The 19178-nt window shown below is 42.9% G+C and overlaps 1 protein-coding gene across 3 annotated transcripts in view; it reads left to right on the plus strand.

The window, feature by feature from the left end:
- The window catches only part of LOC106582264 (calcium/calmodulin-dependent 3',5'-cyclic nucleotide phosphodiesterase 1A), a 101314-nt gene that overhangs the window by 48474 nt on the left and 33662 nt on the right, over positions 1-19178 (plus strand). The gene's annotated exons all lie outside the window — the stretch shown is intronic.

Here is a 19178-nt window from a genome sequence, read left to right on the forward strand (position 1 = left end):
GAGAAATACCTTATTTACATAAGTATTCAGACCCTTTGCTATGAGAAATTGAGCTCAGGGGCATCCTGTTTCCATTGATCACCCTTAAGATGTTTCTACAACTTGATTGGAGTCCACCTGTGATGAATTCAATTAACTGGACATGATTTGGAAAGGCACAAACCTGTCTATACAAGGTCCCACAGTTGACAATGCATGTCAGAGCAAAAACCAAGCCATGAGGTCAAAGGAATTGTGTCGAGACAGGAATTGTGACGAGACAGGATTGGGTCGAGGCACAGATCTGGGGAAGGGTAGCAAAACATTTCTGCAACATTGAAGGTCCCCACGAACACAGTGGCTTCCATTATTCTTAAATGGAAGAAGTTTGGAACCACCTCTGCCTAGGGGTTGCCCCCCGGCCAAACTGAGCAATCGAGGGAGAAGGGCATTTGTCAGGGAAGTGACCAAGAACCCGATGGTCACTTTGACAGAGCTCCTCTGTGGAATGGGAGAACCTTCCAAAAGGACAACCATCTCTGCAGCACTCCACCGATCAGGCCTTTATGGTAGAGTGGCCAGACAGTAGCCACTCCTCAGTAAATGACAGTCTGCCTGAAGTTTGCCAAAAGGCACCTAAAAGACTCAGACCATGAGAAACAAGATTCTCTGATCTGATGAAACCAAGATTGAACTCTTTGGCCTAAATGCAAAGCATCACGTCTGGAGGAAACCTGGCACCATCCCTACTGTGAAGCGTGGTAGTGGCAGCATCATACTGTGGGGATGTTTTTCTGCTGCAGGAACTGGGAGACTAGTCAGGATGGAGGGAAAGATGAACTGAGCAAAGTACAGAGAGATTCTTGATGAAAACCTGCTCCAGAGCGCTCAGGACCTCAGACTGGGGCGAAGGTTCACCTTCCAACAGAACAACGACCCTAGGCACACAGCCAAGACAACGCAGGACTGGCTTTGGGACAAGTCTCTGAATGTCCTTGAGTGGCCCACCCAGAGCCCGGACTTGAACCCGATCAAACATATCTGGAGAGAGCTGATAATAGCTGTACAGCGACGCTCCCCATCCACCCTGACAGAGCTTGAGAGGATCTGCAGAGAAGAATGGGAGAAACTCCCCAAATACAGGTGTGCCAAACTTGTAGCATAATACCCAAGAAGACTTGAGGCTGTAATCGATGCCAAAGGTGCTTCAGCAAAGTTCTGAGTAAAGGGTCTGAATACTTATGTAAATGTCATATTTCTGTATTTACTTTTCAATACATTTGCAAACGTTTCTAAAAACACGTTTTCACTTTGTCATTATGGAGTATTGTGTGTAGATGGGTGAGACAAAAAATATATTTAATCCATTTTGAATTCAGGCTGTAACACAACAAAATGTGCAATAAGTCAAGGGGTTTGAATACTTTCTGATGGCACTGTACATTCCCCCACCCCGACGAACATTGAATATTTAATTGAGCCCGAGATCTTGTTGCTCTATGTGCTCTGCTCTCCCAGTCAGCCCAGGCACATCAATATTTAGAAGCTACTTCACTTCATAATCTGCTGTTTTAAAGATGTTTCAAAGCACTTGTTTCTCAGGGGTAGGAAGTGTTCTTACGCTGTTCAGAATGAATCTGCACTGAGTCTGACAGAGTCTGACAGGTTTTCCCAAGTCCATCTACTTTACGTCAGAAGGTTCAAACCCCTTGACTTTTTCCACGTTTTGTTGTGTTACAGCCAGAATATGAAATTGGTTAACTTGAGATTTTGTGTCACTGGCCTACACACAATACCACATATTGTCGAAGTGGAATGATGTTTTTCTGAATTTTTACAAATTAATAAAACATTTAAATCTGAAATGTCTTGAATCAATAAGTATTTAACACCTTTGTTATGGCAAGCCTAAATAAGTTCAGGAGTAAAACATTTCTTGAAAATGGCTGTCTAGCAATCAACAACCAACTTGATAATCTGATCAACAGCCAACTTAACAGAGCATGAAGAACTTGAAAAAGAATAATGTGCAAATATTGTACAATCCAGGTGTGCAAAGCTCTTTGAGACTTACCCAGAAAGAGTCACAGCTGTAATTGCTGCCAAAGGTGATTCTAACATGTATTGACTCAGGGGGTTAAGAACAGCTTCCTAATATTGAGTTTCACCCCCTTTTGCCCTCAGAACAGCCTCAATTCATCGGGCATGGACTCTACTACAAGGTGTTGAAAGCGTTCCACAGGGATGCTGGCCCATGTTGACTCCAATTCTATCCCACAGTTGTGTCAAGTTGGCTGAATGTCCTTTGGATGGTGGACCATTCTTGATACACACAGGAAACTGTTGAACGTGAAAAACCAAACAGCGTTGTAGTTTTTGGCACACTCAAACCGGTGCGCTTGGCTCCTACAACCATACCCCATTCAAAGGCACTTACATCTCCACTTCTCAATGGCACACATACACAATACATGTCTCATTTGTCTCAATGCTTAAAAATCTTTCTTTAGCCTATTCCCCCCCCCCCCCTTCATCTAAATTGATTGAAGTGGATTTAACAAGTGACATCAATAAGGGATCATAGCTTTCACCTGGATTCACCTGGTCAGTTTATGTCATGGAGAGCGCAGGTGTTCCTGTACACTCAGTGTGTATAATGGTGTGTATAGACAGTATGGACAGTATATGAATAGAAAAGTTGTGTACAGCAGTAGTTATATAGGATGAGCCATGACTAGAATACAGTATATATACTGCTCAAAAAAATAAAGAGAACACTAAAATAACACATCCTAGATCTGAATGAATGAAATAATCTTATTAAATACTTTTTTCTTTACATAGTTGAATGTGCTGACAACAAAATCACACAAAAATAATCAATGGAAATCCAATTTATCAACCCATGGAGGTCTGGATTTGGAGTCACACTCAAAATTAAAGTGGAAAACCACACTACAGGCTGATCCAACTTTGATGTAATGTCCTTAAAACAAGTCAAAATGAGGCTCAGTAGTGTCTGTGGCCTCCACGTGCCTGTATGACCTCCCTACAACGCCTGGGCATGCTCCTGATGAGGTGGCGGATGGTCTCCTGAGGGATCTCCTCCCAGACCCGGACTAAAGCATCCGCCAACTCCTGGACAGTCTGTGGTGCAACGTGGCATTGGTGGATGGAGCGAGACATGATGTCCCAGATGTGCTCAATTGGATTCAGGTCTGGGGAACGGGCGGGCCAGTCCATAGCATCAATGCCTTCCTCTTGCAGGAACTGCTGACACACTCCAGCCACATGAGGTCTAGCATTGTCTTGAATTAGGAGGAACCCAGGGCCAACCGCACCAGCATATGGGGTCTGAGGATCTCATCTCGGTACCTAATGACAGTCAGGCTACCTCTGGCGAGCACATGGAGGGCTGTGCGGCCCCCCAAAGAAATGCCACCCCACACCATGACTGACCCACCGCCAAACCGGTCATGCTGGAGGATGTTGCAGGCAGCAGAACGTTCTCCACGGTGTCTCCAGACTCTGTCACGTCTGTCACGTGCTCAGTGTGAACCTGCTTTCATCTGTGAAGAGCACAGGGCGCCAGTGGCGAATTTGCCAATCTTGGTGTTCTCTGGCAAATGCCAAACGTCTTGCACGGTGTTGGGCTGTAAGCACAACCCCCACCTGTGGACGTCGGGCCCTCCTACCACCCTCATGGAGTCTGTTTCTGACCGTTTGAGCAGACACATGCACATTTGTGGCCTGCTGGAGGTCATTTTGCAGGGCTCTAGCAGTGCTCCTCCTGCTCCTCCTTGCACAAAGGCGGAGGTAGCGGTCCTGCTGCTGGGTTGTTGCCCTCCTACGGCCTCCTCCACGTCTCCTGATGTACTGGCTTGTCTCCTGGTAGCGCCTCCATGCTCTGGACACTACGCTGACAGACACAGCAAACCTTCTTGCCACAGCTCACATTGATGTGTCATCCTGGATGAGCTGCACTACCTGAGCCACTTGTGTGGGTTGTAGACTCCGTCTCATGCTACCACTAGAGTGAAAGCACCGCCAGCATTCAAAAGTGACCAAAACATCAGCCAGGAAGCATAGGAACTGAGAAGTGGTCTGTGGTCACCACCTGCAGAACCACTCCTTTATTGGGGGTGTCTTGCTAATTGCCTATAATTTCCACCTGTTGTCTATTCCATTTGCACAACAGCATGTGACATTTATTGTCAATCAGTGTTGCTTCCTAAGTGGACAGTTTGATTTCACAGAAGTGTGATTGACTTGGAGTTACATTGTGTTGTTTAAGTGTTCCCTTTATTTTTTTGAGTAGTCTATACACACACACACACACACACACACACACACACACACACACACACACACACACACACACACACACACACACACACACACACACACACACACACACACACACACACACACAACAGCATTGACCCTTCGTAACTGCATCCTGGTACTAAAGGGTGTGTTGAGTTCAGAGCTACAGAGAACAGTACAGGAGACTAATCACCAAGGTAAATTAGGTTGACCAAGATCATATTAAACTATTTTCTTTCTATTCACTAAATGATACTAAGGAAAAACAAGAAACTATTTTTCAAGGCAGATCTTCTAATCACCCTTTCTAGCAATTGTAAAACAACATGAATAATTGTATTGAATTACAGTAAGTTTGTTACGAGTTCCTTCATTTAGCCAGGGACCGAGCAGAGACTGGTATAATTATTTTAGCTAAGACAAAGAGCGAATAGTTTCCCTCTATGGTTAGAAACGTTTAGGCTCCAGTTTTTATGGTTTATTTCTGTACTAAAACGAGCACGCATGAAGCACATGTTGCTCGGCTATTGTATAACAGAAAACAGCTGACTGGTTGTCGTCAGGCCCTTTACTTAACTAGGCAAGTCAGTTAAGAACAAATTCTTATTTGGGTTCAAACCAGGGACTGTAGTGACACCTCTTGCATTGAGATGCAGTGCCTTAGACAGCTGCGCCACTCGGGTTTGAAGCAAAGCACCAAAGTTTATTGGGTATTTATTTTTATCAAGTAATAACTGCAACTTCTGACCTTGTACTTCTATTGCCAGCTGTAATTTCTTCCGCTTCTCAGCAGTTTTCTGTATGATTTGTTTGATGTAACTCCTGGAGTCTTGGAAAGCTGATCTGAATGGTTTGTTTTAGCTGCACTGCAGCATTGGGAATGATAAGAACTCCGGACACTCTTTGTTTCGTATTAATATTCCCTCTATTTAAAGTAGTGATTTATGCTGTGGCTGTGGCATTGCATGCCACATATTATCCACATAAATGTTCTTCCCTGTCTGCCTCAAAGTGATACAGACCGACCAATTAGGAGATATGTGCGTGTGAATGTGTGTGTGTGGTGTTATGTTATAAGTCACATCAGCTGTCAGGACTACAGATGGTTAGGATCAGAGAGAGAGTGAGAGGCCTCTGACAATTCCCCTAGAAAGAGCATCATCTGTTTTTCATATGGCCGTATGTGTGTGTGTGTCAACTCTGAAACCATTGACCCCATGGCCTGCTCTTCAACTTACAGTACAGCACTCAGAATAGTAATCTGCTATGATGGGAGTATGGGGAACTGCTGGTTGAGTGTGGGTGTGATACTGTGGTGACATGGGAAGTGTCAGGCTTCACAGTGTACTGTACAGTAGGTTATCCCTCTCTAAGATGGTACAGCAAGCACACTTATCCTGTTAGTCTTTCAAGTCCTCACAGTCAATGTTTGTCTTAATATTTTTCACATCCCATTATATCAAGTCTATATGTTTATTTCCAGTAAAGTATTTAAAATCAGTATCAAATTAAAATGAACATCAATAAACCCCCAAACGCCTCATAATATTTATTGTGCTCAATATGAGAGAGAGAGAGAGAGAGAGAGACAGAGAGAGAGAGAGAGAGAGAGAGACTCAAAGTGGATTTGACAGCTGGGATTTCCTCCTGCAGCCCTTCTTGGTAATGAATCTTAGCCATCCTATCACATGTAGAACACAACAGAACACAACGGTGATGGAGGGAGGGGAGAGAACTAGTGATGTTATGTTTGATACCAGAGGTCCGAGGTTTGCGCTGAAATCGCTAAGCAGTTTACGTCAAAGCAGTGGGCCGATGCCTGTATCACTTCATCAGAAGCACATGATCAATGACGTCCGAATCTTTGTTTCGTCGAAGATCCACCTGATTGGTTTGGTATTGGTTTGGTAGTAGACAAAAAGGCTACGCTGTGCACGTTCTAAGGTGTGTGGGACATCATCTTTAATCATTTGTCTGCTCTAGATTCTTTTGACCAGCGTGTGCCACTAGTGTACACTGTATTGATTCAAGCCTCAAGTAATGAAATTATTTTTGCCACAATTGGCTGGAAAGCCTCAATGCTTCAGGAAGCTTTCTTTCCCCATCACTAGGGAGAGCAGGATGGTAACCGAGGTGAGGGAGGAGGAGGGTATTTATTCTTCATTAACCTCCTGTCTCCTGACTGCATGCTCTCTGTTGCCTTGTGATCAGAGCCATGTTCTCTCTCTCAGACATTGCTATACATACTAATAAATGATTTTTATATAGTGCCAAATAAGGGTTCTTTAGCTATTGAAGGGCTCTAAGTGTTATTTGAGTGAGTATTGTTCCACATAGAACCATCACGCTTCCCAAAGATACCTTGAGGGACAATGTAGTGCATTGTCTTCCGACAGATGGCATCATTCTAATCCAATGCTTTACACTTGGCATAGAGTCTGTCCTTGCAATATCATGATGCTTCATCAATGTGTAGTTGAGGTCTAGCTGTTAATAAATTGACTGATTTCTCTCCCAGCACCCCGTCTCTTCATAGAGAACATGTGCTTACAGCACATCACTGTATGATTTATCATGTAACACCCTGGAGACTCGTGTAATTATCCTCCTCTCAGCGCTGCTGTAGCTTCATTTCTCTTGTTTATCACACCATGCTCTCTTCAAGAGTGAGAACTGTGCCTGTTTTCCCCTCAGTTGAATATAGCATTCTGGACTAATTTGTCACACCATTCCCAGGACGACTGAACTAAGACATCACCATCCACCAGAGAAGGTGGATCCAGGGCTGGTGGAAGTACAGATCCATTGTTAGCCCTGTGAGAAGCTGAAATCTCTGCAGACTAGTAGGGTGAGATGTCCAACTGAGATACTGTTCAGAGTGAAGGATTGTGTGTGTGTGTGTGTGTGTGTGTGTGTGTGTGTGTGTGTGTGTGTGTGTGTGTGTGTGTGTGTGTGTGTGTGTGTGTGTGTGTGTGTGTGTGTGTGTGTGTGTGTGTGTGTGTGTGTGTCTAAACTATGATTACAAAAAGACCCAAGAGATCCATTTAGGGACCAAGCTAGAGGACTTTAAGTGGGAACCCAAGATGCCAGTTTACAATCCAGAAACAATCAGTAACTCATTCTATGTGTGATATGATCTGCAGTGAAGTTATGAAGTCTGTAGCAAGCCAGAGAAAAATACCTGTTGGTCTAGTTAGAACTGCCAGGCTCCCACTACACCACAGTGATGTCTGTCTGTCTGTCTGTCTGTCTGTCTGTCTGTCTGTCTGTCTGTCTGTCTGTCTGTCTGTCTGTCTGTCTGTCTGTCTGTCTGTCTGTCTGTCTGTCTGTCTGTCTGTCTGTCTGTCTGTCTGTCTGTCTGTCTGTCTGTCTGTCTGTCTGTCTGTCTGTCTGTCTGTCTGTCTGCCTGCCTGCCTGCCTGCCTGCCTGTCCATACTGAAACCTACAGGCCAGTCAAACACACAACATGGTCTCTTTCGAATATTTCAAAATGGTGGCATTTAACTACTTTAGTTATACAGTATGTCACATAAGTTGACATTAGTTATACAGTATATCACCATTATGACATACTACTTAGCTTATACAGTGCATTCGGAAGGTATTCAGACCCCTTGACTTTTTCCACATTTTGTTACGTTACAGCCTTATTCTAATATGGATTAAATAAACAAATGTCTTCATCAATCTACACACAATGCCCCATAATGACGAAGCGAAAACAGGTTTTTATACATTTTTGCAAATGTATAAGAAATTAAAAACTGAAATACCTTATTTACATAAGCATTCAGACTTTGATATGAGACTAAAAATTTTACTCAGGTGCATCCTGTTTCCATTGATCACCCTTGAGATGTTTCTACAACTTGGTTGGAGTCCACCTGTGGTAAATTCAATTGATTGGACATGATTTGGGAAGGCACACACCTGTCTATATAAGGTCCCACAGTTGACAGTGTGTGTCAGAGCAAAAACCAAGCCATGAGGTTGAAGGAATTGTCCGTAGAGCTCCGAGGCAGGGTTGTGTCGACGCACAGATCTGGGGAAGGGTACCAAAAAATGTCTGCAAAATTTGTATTTGTATTGATTATGGATCCCCATTAGCTGCTGCCAAAGCAGCAGCTACTCTTCCTGGGGTCCAGAAAAATTAAGGCAGTTTATACATTGAAGGTCCCCAAGAACACAGTGGCTTCCATCATTCTTAAATGGAAGAAGTTTAGAACCACCAAGACTCTTCCTAGAGCTGGCCGCCTGGCCAAACTGAGAAATCGGGGGAGAAGGGCCTTGGTCAGGGAGGTGACCAAGAACCCGATGGTCACTCTGACAGAGCTCCAGAGTTCCTCTGTGGAGATGGGAGAACCTTCCAGAAGGACAACCATCTCTGCAGCACTCCACCAATCAGGCCTTTCTGGTAGAGTGGCCAGACAGAAGCCACTCCTCAGTAAATGACAGTCTGCCTGAAGTTTGCCAAAAGGCACCTAAAGACTCTCAGATCATGAAAACAATATTTTCTGGTCTGATGAAACCAAGATTGAGCTCTTTAGTCTGAATGCCAAGTATTCACGTCTGGAGGAAACCTGGCACCATCCTTATGGTGAAGTATGGTGGTGGTAACATCATGCTGTGAGGATGATTTTCAGTGGCAGGGACTGGGAGATTAGTCAGGATCGAGGGAAAGATGAACGGAGCAAAGTACAGAGAGATCCTTGATGATAACCTGCTCCAGAGAGCTCAGGACCTCAGATTGGGGGAGAAGGTTCACCTTCCAGCAGGACAACGACCCTAAGCACACAGCCAAGACAACGCAGGAGGGGCTTCGGGACAATTGTCTGAATGTCCTTGAGTGGCCCTGCCAGAGCTCGGACTTGAACCCGATCGAACATCTCTGGAGAGAGCTGATAATAGCTGTACAGCGACGCTCCCCATCCACCCTGACAGAGCTTGAGAGGATTTGTAGAAAAGAATGAGAGAAACTCCCCAAATACAGGTGTGCCAAACTTTTAGCGTCATACCCAAAACGAGCGTCATATCCAAAACGAGGCTTTAATCTCTGCCAAAGGTGCTTCAGCAAAGTACCGAGTAAAGGGTATGAATACTTATGTAAATGTGATATTTCCATTTTTTTTGTAATAAATTTGTAATCATTTCTAAAAACCTGTATTTTCTTTGTCATTATGGGGTATTGTGTGTCAATATATGAGGGGGCGGAAACTATTTTATCAATTTTAGAATAAGGCTGTAACGTAACAAAATGTGGAAAAAGTCAAGGGGTCTGAATACTTTGCGAATGCACTGTATGTCACATAGCATGGATGGTTAGTGTGAAAGACAGGTTAATGGTAAGGGTTGTGGTTAGGGTTTGCAACATACACCGGCTTTAAATTGATTTTGTCGGCTTGGTTTAACTCCAGGTCCTGTTTGTTTGAGTTGAACAGACCCTGTGTCAGTGGAGGCCTGCAGGGCTTTAGAAAGCAGAGAGCAGGCCAGGCTTAGACCATGATAACATAACACAACGAGGGCCCGTTCTCACCAAGTGTGTTTATAGGCCAGTGAATGGACGGTTTTTAAGAGCTTGAGCATCTGAACTGGAAAGCCACCAAGATTACTGGAACCACTCACCTCTCAGAATGAGAGGACCTTGAATGGTCTGATGACTCACAAGCTTGTTTCCCTCACAAAGTTGTTTTCACAGAGAGAAAAAGTCAATATTCCACAATCAGCAAATACATTCAAAAGTTGAATGTATTTTGTTTTGATTCATTTTTGTATTTTTTATCAACATTAAATTACACATTGAGTCATTTTCTGTCTTGGTATTGGCCTGTGTCATACAGTGATGTTATTGTTATTGCCATCAACAGATCCCTTCTGTGAGACCATGTTGATTACAATCTGAAAGCATGGGAAGTAGTTTATTGAGAAGCCATTAAAGACAACAACCCAAACACAGTGGGCCCTGGTCAAAAATAGTGCACTAAATAGGGAATAGGGTGCCAATCTGGGAAACAGACAGGATTTCTTGGCAACTTGAAAAGTATTCTTGTTTGGCCTCTGTATGCGTGGGGCACCACCATGGTACAGATCTGTATATTTGTCTAGATAAATGATGCACAAAACTAGTGTAGTTCACAGTCAGACAACATGCTCTCAATAGCCTGGCCCCTTTTTCTTTTTTCATACTTGAAAGGGAATCTTTTATTTCCAGAGAGGTAATCATCCTCTGCTGTTTCTAGGAAACGGGTCGTTATCGGGTCGCAAATTAGTCCTTTGGGTGCCATCTGGGGCCCCAGCCCTGTCACCGTGCCATCTGGGGCCCCAGCCCTTTCACCGTACCCTCTGGGGCCCCAGCCCTGTCACCGTGCCCTCTGGGGCCCCAGCCCTGTCCTCTGGTGCCCTAGTGACGGCAGCAGCCCCCTCCAAGGAGAAGGGCACATTTAACTCATGGGAAAATACTCTCTCGTAAACCCCTTTTCAATGTCACCACCACTCCCAGCACCTGTAGAGTGTAGATTCTATACTATGTAAAGGCTGGCCAGTCCAGGTTGTTTTGAATGAGGCTGGAGGTAGTGTGTCTCTGAGGAGGGAGTCCCAAAGCAGATATCTCCACTCAGGTCAATCCTGGTAGTTTTGAGTCTTTCCCCCAAGTGTCCTGCCACCTGGAGCATTAAGGCTGGAGGTAGTGTGTCCCTGAGGAGGGAGTCCCAGAACAGGGATATCCACTCTGGGGCTAGGTCTGACACATCCAGTCGGATGCAGCTCAAATCAGACCCTTTGGGTTGTGAAGGCAGTACAGTTCCACATACTACCTATTTTAACTGACCCTAAAAAAAAACACACAGGTCCCCAAGGGTCCTCTTAAGTACTGTTGTCTATGTGGTGCTATTACAAATATACTCAAAATATGGTACTGCTTTTACTATAACCCTCTGATGAATATAATGGTTATTGTATAGTCACAGTAACATGATAATGTGTCTCATTGTATTGAGTTGAAGTCTTGGACAGCAAAGATAAGGCTATGTTTGCATCCCAAATGACACCCTATTCCCTATATAGTGCACTACTTTTTACCAGGGCCCAAATATGGTGTCATTTGGGATGGAACCTACTGCGTCATCTGAGAGACTTCCAAATGTCCTAAGCCCTCCCTTCCAAATGTCAAACAAAGATTCCCAGAGCTCATGTGAACTCAGATATGCAACTCAGTTGTTGAGAAAGATATGACTTATACAACTAAACTTGCTGTAAAATGTATTTGACCTGTCTTTAGTCCCTTTACGGTTGTACAGTCCATGGTTTTCTTCTCAGAAAAATCTCAATACTGAACACCTATGTGGGTGTTTCAGCTATTGATATACTGCCACTTTCGTCCAAATCTTCTGTCAATATGCCAACATATAGGCTACCAAAGCATACTAAAGTCACAGGAAAGAGAGAATAATTTTAGTTCACTACTTCCTAAGGCAAGGTTGTGTTATTGTGACCCAGATAGATCCACCAATCAGGGCCTCTATTTATATGTATCTGCTGTGTGATTGGTCTGGTCCAGTGTGTGTGAGATGGAAGCCATCAGGCCAGTGCCATGGAGAGTGACAGAGGAAAAGGTCATATGATTGATAAAGCTACGGATGGAAACACTGTGGGTGGGAACAGCCCTGTTGTTATGCTCCAACCCATTACCCATGAACTATTTCCGTGATTTCAAACTACGGTCTAAACGCAGTGTTTGAAACCTATTCACAAAGAGTTTCAGAGTAGGTGTGTAGAAATAGCAGCAGTTTGGCCTTTAAATCATAATAAGTAAGACTACATGGACAGGAGGGACCTGCCCTAGCTCAGTACTCCTACTCTGAGACACTTTTTGAATACAAAAGGTCTATGGGAGCCTGCTGCTGCTGAGTGCCTGTGTGATAAGTGAGATGGGGAGGCGGTAGTTTTGAGGGGCTGTTGCCAACTCTCACCTTGGCTGCATCTCACTTTAATCCTAAGTGCACCAGATACTCTATATCAGTCTAAATGTCACAGTACACTCTAGTAAAAAAGGGTTCCAAAAGGGTTCTTTGCGGAGGAATAGGATATTTACCATGAACCGTTTTGATCTGAAGAACTCTTTTTGGAAGACAAGGGGTTTTTGTAAGGCAAAAGGTTCTACCTAGAACCTTTAACATCTTAAGAACTGTTTTGGGGTTCTTTAAAAGGCAAGAAGGTTTCTACATGTTCTACATAGAACCATATATCATATTCCCAGCATGCTCTATTGCAGGGTGATTTTCAGAATTGTTTGTTTTAATATCTGTGTTTTTGCATTGATTGGTTAATAAATGTTATGCTACACAAAGATAAAGAGCATCCATTTTTCTAAACTCTACAATCTGTTAGTAGTTGGACTTATTGCACTCGTTACTGAGATGGTTGTTCCAGTTTAGATGACTGTGGTAGTCTTAGTATTCATTCTTCCCAACACTGGCAGTCATTCTGAATGCAGGTTACAGGGGATTAAAAAAAATCCACTTGTTGGATATCGTAACTCTGGCTGAATTCCAATAGGAATTAAATATCGCATTGCAAGCTAGTATAATGTGACTTGCAGGCCTGATGTGGCCTGTAAACCAAGAGTTTCCCAACACCACTGTGTTAGGATGTAACTAGGTCCTCAAAGAAAGGCCTTATGATATACTGTATGTAATGTATTGTCATAAAAAAATACATTTTAAAGGCTGGTGGAACTGTTCATAGAGATAAGTGTCTCCAAAGATAAAAGTGTCCTCGGTAGAACCCTTCATAGAGGGTTCTATGAACCTTTAGATGATAAAATGGTTATTGGTAGAATCCTTCATAGAGGTTTCTAAACAGAACCCTTTGTAGATGGTTCTAGGTAGAACCATATACAGGGGGTTCTATGAAGAACCCTACATAGAGGGTTCTGCAAAGGGTTCTATCTATCAACAAAAAGGGTTCCCCTATGGTGACAAACCGAGGAACCCTACATGGTTCTACATAGCACCTGTTTTTCCTAAGAGTGTAAATGTAATAACACAGGCAGTTGACAATGTGGAAGAGATACAGTTGAAGTCGGAAGTTTACATACACCTTAGCCAAATACATTTAAACTCAGTTTTTCACAATTCCTGACATTTAATCCTAGTAAAAATTCCCTGTCTTAGGTCAGTTAGGATCACCACTTTATTTTAAGAATGTAAAATGTCAGAATAATAGTATATAGAATTATTTATTTCAGCTTTTATTTCTTTCATCACATTCCCAGTGGGTCAGGAGTTTACATACACTCAATTAGTCAAACGTTTCAGGTAGCCTTCCACATCTTCCCACAATAAGTTGGGTGAATTTTGGCCCATGCTTCCTGACAGAACTGGTGTAACTGAGTCAGGTTTGTAGGCCTCCTTGCTCGCACACACATTTTCAGGTCTGCCCACAAATGTTCTATAGGATTGAGGTCAGGGCTTTGTGATGACCACTCCAATACCTTGACTTTGTTGTCCTTAAGCCATTTTGCCACAACTTTGGAACTATGTCATTGTCCATTTGGAAGACCCATTTGCGACCAAGCTTTAACTTCCTGACTGATGTCCTGAGATGTTGCTTCAATCTTTCCACATAATTTTTGTACCTCATGATACCATCTATTTTGTGAAGTGCACCAGTCCCTCCTGCAGCAAAGCACCCCCACAACAGGATGCTGCCACCCCCGTGCTTCACGGTTGGGATGGTGTTCTTCGGCTTGCAAGCCTCCACCTTTTTCCTCCAAACATAACAATGGTCATTATGGCCAAACAGTTCTATTTTTGTTTCATCAGACTAGAGGATATTTCTCCAAAAAGTACGATCTTTGTCCCCATGTGCAGTTGCAAACCGTAGTCTGGCATTTTTATGGCGGTTTTGGAGCAGTGGCTTCTTCCTTGCTGAGCGGCCTTTCAGGTTATGTTGATATAGGACTCGTTTTACAGTGGATATAGATACTTTTGTACCTGTTTCCTCCAGCATCTTCACAAGGTCCTTTGCTCTTGTTCTGGGATTGATTTGCACTTTTCACTCCAAAGTATGTTCATCTCTAGGAGACAGAACGCGTCTCCTTCCTGAGCGGTATGACGGCTGCGTGGTCCCATGGTGTTTATACTTGCGTACTATTGTTTGTACAGATGAACGTGGTACCTTCTGGCGTTTGGAAATTGCTCCCAAGGATGAAACAGACTTGTGGAGGTCTACAATTTTTGGTCTTGGCTGATTTCTTTTGATTTTCCCATGATGTCAAGCAAAGAGGCACTGAGTTTGAAGGTAGGCCTTGAAATACATCCACAGGTACACCTCCAATTGACTCAAATGATGTAAATTAGCCTATCAGAAGCTTCTGAAGCAATGACATAATTTTCTGGAATTTTCCAAGCTGTTTAAAGGCACAGTCAACTTAGTGTATGTAAACTTCTGACCCACTGGAATTGTGATACAGTGAATTATACGTTAAATAATCTGTCTGTAAACAAATGTTGGAAAAATGACTCGTGTCATGCACAAAGTAGATGTCCTAACCGACTTGCCAGAACTATAGTTTGTTAACAACACATTTGTGGAGTGGTTGAAAAACAGTTTTAACCTGTTGGGGCTACAGGTTAGCAATGAACCCCGAGTCGGGATTGCTAACAAGGCTGGAAATTCAAAACATCAAAAATCTAATAATTTCAATTTCTCAAACAATCAACTATTTTACACAATTTAAAAGATAAACATCTCCTTAATCTAACCACATTGTTCGATTTTCAAAGAGGCTTTACGGCAAAAGCATAAAGTTAGATTATGTTAGGACAGTACATAGCCACAAAAGTACAAACATCCATTTTCAATTCAAGGTCAGGCGTCACCAAAAGCAGAAACCAGCAAGAATTATGCACTAACCTTTGTCAATCTCCATCAGATGACACTCCTAGGACATTATATTATACAATACATGCATTTTTTGTTCCATCAAGTTCATATTTATATCCAAAAACAGCATTTTACAGTAGCGTGAAATTCAGATTTTTTTCTTCTCTGAAATGCTTCCGGTGAACATAACAAAATTACTATTCGAAAACATTGGTAAATTATAATATTGTCATTCAAAGAATAATATATTATCATCTCGTAATTGCTACCGAATGGCCAGATCTCAAAATAACTTTACTGGGAAATCACATTTTGCAATAAACGGGGTGCTATGCTAAGAACAATAAGCTATGCTATACAGTTAGCATCATCTAATATCGATAATAACATTGTAAATATCCCCTTACCTTTGATTATCTCCATCAGAAGGCACTGCCAGGAATCCCAGGTCCGGAACAAATGTGGTTTCTTTTGACAAAGTTCATAATTTATGTCCAAATAACACCAAGTAGTTAGCGTTCATTATGCTCCCACAAAACGTGGTGGGGGGGGGGGGTGTAAATCACGCCGAAAAGCTAAAAAAACCTAGTAAATAATCTATTTAAGTTCGTTCAAACATGTCAAACGTTGTTTAGCATTAATCTTTTGGTCCATTTTTAACGTTAAACATCAGTAATATTTTCACACAACCTATCCTATGTCTAGATAAACAATAATGACAAACTCACGCTTCTCAGATTTATGCGCAGGCGCAAAAAAATGAAGTGATGACATGTCAACTTCCTTGCATTCTAATTTGCTCTCTGTTTATCATAGACGCTTCAAACAACTTTATAATGATCGTTGACATCTAGTGGAAGCCAATTAAACCTTTCTCGCTATGGTATCTATAAAACAATTTCACTAAATAGTACAGTCACAAAATTCACATTTTTTTAAATCTATTTTTCACAGGTTTTTGCCTGCAATATGAGTTTTGTTATACTTACAGACACCATTCAAACTGTTTTAGAAAATTCAGAGTGTTTTCTATCCGAATGTGTTAATAATATGCATATCCTAGCTTCTGAGTTGGTGTAGGAGGCAGTTAAAAATGGGCACATATTTTTTTCAAAATTTCTCAATACTGCCCCCGAGCCCCAACAGGTTTTAATGACTCCAACCTAAGTGTATGTAAACTTCCGACTTTAACTGTAGCTCTCTACAGCTTGTTTATGCAAGGCAAATGTTTACTTTCTCCATCCTCACTAGAGTCATGTCATGAAATATGTTGATATTACAGACCATTATTAGGTGCAACTTGTGTCGCCATTATTTACGATCTCCAACACATCAATGTCGGCTGAGACTCTCCTAGGAGTTTGTCTTGTTTTAGCCTACAGAACAAGCCAGTGCTGGGGCTGGCAGTTTGTCAATGGATGTCAGTCAGAGCTTCAATGAAATGTCATCATAATAGTATAGTGTAGGCTTGGCACTTGGCTCACTCATCTACATTGGCAGAGTGGTATCCTGCAGTTTCTCTTTTGAAGACATAAGAAGAAGGAAGGACTAAGAAGAAGAAAGGACTAGAAAATGCAAATAAGCCCACAGTAAAGGCAGGATAAAGTCCAAGGCTTATCACAGTCTCTCCACTGCAGGCTACATTCTGCTCACTTTGTACTAGAGATGGCGTTTACCCACCCCCTTACCCACATTGTAGGCATATTCATGGGTTGTTTTCTGTACTATTGTGTGTGTGTGTTTACTTTACAGTTTTCTGGCTTTCAGTCAGTTGATCCTGTTGCTCAATGCTTTTAACAGCTTGTGTTTTAGGATGATGTGTTATTATAAACCACGTCTATTGCTTTTTAATCCTCCTTTATTATTCACATAATAACAAAGTCCTTCAAACACACTGGAAGGAGTTGATTTGATCTCAGATTTAAAACAGATAAGGTATGATGATGCTCCTCTTATGGGATCTTAGGATTTGTCCCAAATGGCACCCTATTCCCTATATAGTGCACTACTTTTGACCAGAACCCTACAGGCCCTCTGGTCAAAGGTAGTGCACTACATGGTGAATAGGGTGCCATTTGGGACGCAGCCTAAGTCATTTTGCTGAGGGTTGGTTTGTTGGTTAGTTGGGGGTCTGGGGTTTGGAGACTGTGTGTGCCCGCTGAGGCGAGGCATGGATCTGTGTCAATCCCCTGTTGTTTTTAATGAGGCACTAGTCCCGTGGTAAATATTTAAAGTTGTATGCTAGCAGAACCAAAGGCTTCACAGACGCCACGCAGTTTCCGGGCTTTGTTGATCAGACGGTCGGCGGAGTTCAATGGTGCTCATTCTTTGGATGGTTTCACACACACACACACTGGGAGAGACATACACACACACACTGGGAGAGACATACACACACACACTGGGAGAGACATACACACACACACTGGGAGAGACATACACACACACACTGGGAGAGACATACACACACACACACACACTGGGAGAGACATACACACACACACACTGGGAGAGACATACACACACACACTGGGAGAGACATACACACACACACTAATAGAGACATACACACACACACTGGGAGAGACATACACACACACACTGGGAGAGACATACACACACACACTGGGAGAGACATACACACACACACACACACTGGGAGAGACATACACACACACACACTGGGAGAGACATACACACACACACTGGGAGAGACATACACACACACACTGGGAGAGACATACACACACACACACACTGGGAGAGACATACACACACACACACTGGGAGAGACATACACACACACACTGGGAGAGACATACACACACACACACACACTGGGAGAGACATACACACACACACTGGGAGAGACATACACACACACACTGGGAGAGACATACACACACACACATGGGAGAGACATACACACACACACCTGGGAGAGACATACACACACACACTGGGAGAGACATACACACACACACACACACACTGGGAGAGACATACACACACACACACTGGGAGAGACATACACACACACACTGGGAGAGACATACACACACACACACTGGGAGAGACATACACACACACACACATGGGAGAGACATACACACACACACACACTGGGAGAGACATACACACACACACACTGGGAGAGACATACACACACACACTGGGAGAGACATACACACACACACTGGGAGAGACATACACACACACACACACACTGGGAGACACACACACACACACACACACCTGGGAGAGACATACACACACACACTGGGAGAGACATACACACACACACTGGGAGAGACATACACACACACACTGGGAGAGACATACACACACACACTGGGAGAGACATACACACACACACACACACTGGGAGAGACATACACACACACACACCAGCCCAGATCCGTTCTGCTGCGGCAGGACCAGTGATCCTGACAGTTCTCCTACTTACAGTAAAGACACGTTCCCTCTCTGCCTTCTGTGCCTTTGCAGTTCATGAATAAAAAACAGAGTTTAGTTTAGTCCTTGAACTACTGCAGGATAATGACAACTGCTTCCCTTGTAGACCTTTAATGGCAGTTTCAAGGACATTGGCTTTGTGTGTTTTCTCAAAAAGTTCAGTGTACACACTGAAAGCTATAGTTGTTGGCATTGTAAAGTTAGTCAATGTGATTCTGTGCTGTAGGACTTAAAATCCATCTGAACCATCTAAAATAGAACAATTTGATTATGTGGTAGAGTATTCATTATTATCAAATATCTGTCATGGCTGAACTGTTTTACTACTGCTGCTATCTGCACAATTTTTTAAAATTATTTTACCAGGTAAGTTGACTGAGAACACATTCTCATTTACAGCAACAACCTGGGGAATAGTTTCAGGGGAGAGGAATGAGCCAATTCTAAGCTGGGGATGATTAGATGACTGTGATAGTATGAGGGACAGATTGGGAATTTAGCCAGGACACTAGGGTTAA

Source organism: Salmo salar, chromosome ssa21, assembly GCF_905237065.1.
Source record: "Salmo salar chromosome ssa21, Ssal_v3.1, whole genome shotgun sequence".
NCBI lineage: Eukaryota > Metazoa > Chordata > Actinopteri > Salmoniformes > Salmonidae > Salmo > Salmo salar.